Genomic DNA, 5,349 nt, shown 5'->3' on the forward strand with positions numbered 1-5,349 from the left:
CTGTGTTTTTCTCAAAGACAGCTTGGTGGGTAGGTTGGCTTCCACCAGGAAGTGCAGAAACAAGGTCGGTTGAGAAGTGTTTCCAGATTCAAGTTAGCTTGTCTCTTTGGGTTTTTAGACTTTGACTTATACCCATGCTTGGAGAGTTAAAAACAAAACAAACAAATAAAAGTGGGGGCGGGAGAACGTATCTCAGAAACATAGGTGCAGTGAGACACTGGGAAAGGTCTTACACTCTTTGAAATTGCAGGTCTTACCTGCAAAGTGATTTTTTTTTCCTAAAAAACACATAATAAATTAAAGGAAAACCACAGGTAATGCCTTCTGTCTTCCTATCGTGATACACTCATTTGGCATGTACAAGTTTTTGAGGGGGAGCTGGCAGTGTTCAGAGCACATGCAGATGTGCCCACTAAGAACAAACTAAAGACAATGCCCTGAAGACAAAGCTCTTGCCTTCAGCTTAGCATCAAGAACAAAAGAGATAGTAACATAAAGTTTTGGCCATTTCAATTGTACTATATACACTGTAAAAACTACACAGTCATAAATTAACAAGGTGATTAAATAAGTTCATATAAAATGTAATTAAATTAAAACAAATCACAGCACATTATAGAGAAAAATAGGAACCAGTTTCACAAAAGATTATATATATATATATATAATTTTTTTACCCTGTAGAAACAAATTTTCTACAAAACACAAAACTTTCTTAAGTAACCATCAAAAATGAAAATCATTTCTTATTCCATTCTTGCATTTTTACACAACCCTTGACATTCCCAAAAAATTAACTCTTCCTTGAGCAACTGAGGAGTTCAAACAAGAAAACAAAGCCCAAACCGAAGGGGGAAGGAAGGGAACACGAAACACACAGCTACAAAATAAATAGGAATTATAAAGGTTTTTGTTTTCTTTAAAGTAAGCTTAACAATTAACAAACTAGTAAGTTCTGCCTTATCACATAGACTCTCTATACAACATAACCCTAAAACTTTATTACTATGAGGTATTTGGAGGAATTGGTAAAAGTGATACACGGCCTGCCTGGGGAGGGGACTCCATCAAGGGATGGGGAGGGCCTCAGGACAGAATAAGAGGAGGAGCTTTGGTTTATCAGCAAGAATTGGGGGTGGGGAAGTCATCCTTTGGTATCAAAGAAAGTTTCATTGCATGGTTGCGCAGAAAAAGCACCACGGTGAATAATTATTCCTTTTTTTTTTTTTCATTAGTGGCCTTTCTAAGAGGCTGAGGTATTCACAGAGTATAAGGTGAGAGAGGTTGACAGCGGTTTAACACTTTGGTTCAAGCAAGGCACTCGTCCTAGGAGTTTACAAACTTTGCAACGTGTTTGCCTAGAGATTTACAAGAAGTAGCAGTACAGAAGAGGCGTTCCTAACGTTGTTGTTATCGGTATCGTATTGTTATTAAGAATGAAGACAACTTTACACACTGAGTGACAAGGGAGGAGGTGGGGAAGGGAAAGGGTGGAGTTCCCTCTGCAGACCATGGCCGTGCATGAAAATATCTTTGGTATTCTTTGGTATATCAATGTGATTAAAATCACCAATGGAAATTGAGTGAGGTAGCGTCTTTGGTTCACACTATAAATAGTAGATCTTTACATTTTTTTCTTTTTCTCTTTTTTCTTTTTTTTTCTTTTTTTTCTTTTTTTTTAAACACATGGAAGTAGCTATTTCTTACCTTCTGCTTCTTTGTCCACACTATTTGAGAAATAGTTACCAAATGCACTGTAAAGCAAACCCACACCACAGTTATAACCCAGAAGGCCAAGTGCATCCCCAAACAGCCTCTGGAATTTGAATGCACCCTAAACAACTAGATAGAAAAAGGAGAAGTGCTTTCTCTTTGTTTGCTGAATGCATAGTTCACCCTGTATGTACAAAGGAGGGAGGACGGACCATAGGGATAATGTCCTTAGACTCTTTGGTTTAGCAAAGTTGCATTTAACCTGCAAAGACGGGTTCTTCACCTGGGGTAGCAACGGGAGTGGAGCGGGTCCAAATATAGTGAGTGCTTTCATGTTGTTCTGGAAAAATAATTATGTCTTTCTGAGGGACTGAGGGGCATGGCGAGTGTCAAGTTCTGTCAGAACTTGTGGATCTCCCCATGCATTTTCTTTGGTCTTTGGAATCAATACCCAGGGTGCCCAGGGACAGGAGTACTTAATCTCCAGCACCCAGAATTCCTCTATCTGGACAGTTACTGAAATCTGAGTTTTACGATCTCTAGACTCCAAACATTGTTCTGGATGGCTTTTGGCTAAAGCTTCCAGTTATTTGAGGACCTGAAAGACTTATGTCCAAAACCACTCTACCAAATATATATATATGTAAAATAAAAAACAAAAGTAAAATAAAAAATAATAAAATAAAATAGAAATAAAGAAAAAAGAAAGAAAGAAAGAAAAGCGTTTGAAGCCTGACTTTGTGATGTGCATAGCAATGAGAAATAAACTCTTGGAGTGAATGGCTTGAAAGGACTGAGAAATGACAAATGACAACTGACATGTGATCTGCTCTGTAGGTCATGGCGGGAGCCATCAGTTAGGACTACATAAACAAGGACGGAAGCGTATTCTCTGAATGCTGGTTCCAAAGCAAAGAAAGGGTTGCTCCTCTAGGGTGTGAGAAGGTATTGCCTATGGAAAGTGGGGGTCTATCTGCTATTATTTCTAAGAAACAAAAGTTTGGAGTAAAAATTGCTTTTCAGGCTCTGCCTTGTGCCTCTGTTTATGAGAAAATATATCTCTGGGCCCTGACATTGTATAATGGGTGCAAATTTAACGCTGGTATGGAATTATCTTTGGTGTCAGCAAGTAGGGTAACTGGTTATTTCTTAGAAACCCATCATGGTTAGATTTTTAAAATGTAGTCATATTTATTTTTGAAGACTGTGCCTCCACAGTACCAATATGATTGGCTTGAAAAAATGCAAAATGCAGTTGGGTGAATCATGACGGGAACATGGTAAAAGCAAAGTCAAGACACAAGGTTGACTAAATCCATTTTTTCTTTTTTCTTTCTTTCTTTTTCTTTTTCCTTTTTTTTTTTTTTTTGGCTTTTCTTGGAGTTTTAAAGTTGGTAAGATTGTGTATAGACACAGCTGGGTTTCCCCTGAATTTTTAATTCCCTTGTTTTAAGTAAATAAGGCTATCCTCTCTTTTACATTATAAATGCACCTGTATTCCCCAGCTCCCTCCACTATGAAGAGAGAAAATATATTTCTGTTTTTCCTTGTTGCTACTGAAAACTAGAGCAAAACTCGAAGGCAGAGACTTACTGGATCTTCCTGAATGAACTAGAATTGTGCCATAGTCAGAAGGAAAACTTTTTAAGTTGGAATCTCTGGTGAACTTTTAAAAATACTAAGACAGAACATGTCAAGGCGTTCCCCTTGCTCAGCTGACAGTGAACAGGAAGGGGATAGCCGGGTCCACTGATCAGCTGAGGTTCCTGTCTCTGGGTCCTGAGATTTGACCCCAAGTAGTGAGATTCTGTTGTTATAAATTTTTAATTTTTTCATTTGTCATTTTAGTGAATCTCAGTGAAGAACTTACTATCAATATTGCTTTCGGTGTTATCTTTCTATCGAGGTGCAATATTAACTGAGGGTTCCCCATTCTTGACTTCCCTGTTTAGCAGGTGTCCATTCACACCAGTTGTAGTTCAGACAGAGTGTTTCTGGGGGAGTCAAATGATTTCTAGAACTTTGTTCTCTTTTCCTGCCTTGGTCTTCTCATCCCCGGTTAAATGATTTGGAAAAAGGCAAAATTTAAAATTTTGGTTAGGAAGCTTGGGACTTATTTTTAACCTGTCCCTGTCAGAGAGTAGAAACCATGTGGTAAAATTACCAGGTCCATTGATAGCAAGAAGGAATGGGGCGTGCTTTGGAGGCTATGCTCAGTGAAATGAGTCCTTTAATTCTGAAAGACCGAAGTGTCTTATGCGAGCCTGGAACTCTGGCTTCTTCTGAGTAGCGCTACCATTTCTCAGTGACACCTGCTGATTTCCCAACATCTACATGGTAAAACACCTGAAATTGCCAATAAGTCAGTTCAATTGTTTTTTAGGATGGTTATAAAATATGGGATAATGAACTGTGATTAATATTGGTCTGCTTGCTTCCTTAGACTCTGGGAAGGATTTTTAAATGATATTTGATGCCAAAGTGCATAAAGTAAATTTAATCAAAATTAGTCTAAGTATTTTTTTAAATGGGGGGGGGATCATTTTGGACAATTTTCCTAATTTAGTTATCTGCCATGTTAAGCTTAGTTTCTAGTGTTTATATAGGGACCTACTCCAAAAGGGTCCTTGCATCTTCCTGGCTATGAGTAGATTATGCATTGTCTTTTCTGTGTGTAAGTGTCATTAGTGGATCCCACGTGCATCGCAGCAAACTCTCTGCCGTGGTGGTAACTGATTCCCTGAAGCCACATTCTTGCTTGCCAGTTCTGAAAACTCATAGTTCAAATGCTTCAAGAGTCATAAATACTAGTCCTGAATCTACGTGGCATGTGGATTACAGCTAGATCAGTTCATACGTATAACTTTACATAGTATCTTGTGTAAAAATAGCTTTGGTTATTAAAATCATTGCAATAAAATACCTGCACTATAATACTGTGTGTTCTTTGGTACCTAGGTGATTTTTTTTTTTTTAATGGATGGACTCTTGTTTCAATTTTTTTTAAAAAATATCTAAACATTTCTTAACAAACAAAGAGAGTGCACTGGTTTAGGCGCCATTCAAATTTTCTCTGCTGGGTTTGAATCTGCATTTAGGTTGTGGGCCTGGCAGGTTCAAACACTAGGCTAGACGAGAGAAATCACATCTCAGATTCAATGAACTTAGAAGTCCCACACTGGGTTGGTCACACTCCCATGGTGCAACCCTTCCTGAAGACCAGCCCTGCCTGAGTCCCTAGCCACTGTTGTTGTTGTTGTGTGTGTATATGTGTGTACATACACACATCCACACTCACACGTGGTATTGAGACACTATACACCTTTGTGGTGTGGTGGAACAGATAAGAATGTCTGATCTTAAAGGATGTCCACTCGATGGCTCAAACATTACTGTGCTTAGAGCCACTGAGCAGCCAAGCACTGTGAGGTGCAGGGGTTGAAGGTGTGTGAGCCGATGTTTTCCTCATCGTCTTTCCTGCCGAGTCTTGCCCCGCTGAAGTATGTGTCTCTGAACAAAGTCAGAATGCAGGTGAGCTTCAGTCTTTGGTTTCTTTGGACTATAAATACCACTTGTTTTTCTTCAAATATTTCTAAGTATAAACCTGCTATCTTGAGGTCCTGGTCTTTAAAAACT

This window comes from Apodemus sylvaticus, chromosome 7 (genome assembly GCF_947179515.1).
Source record: "Apodemus sylvaticus chromosome 7, mApoSyl1.1, whole genome shotgun sequence".
Taxonomy (NCBI): domain Eukaryota; kingdom Metazoa; phylum Chordata; class Mammalia; order Rodentia; family Muridae; genus Apodemus; species Apodemus sylvaticus.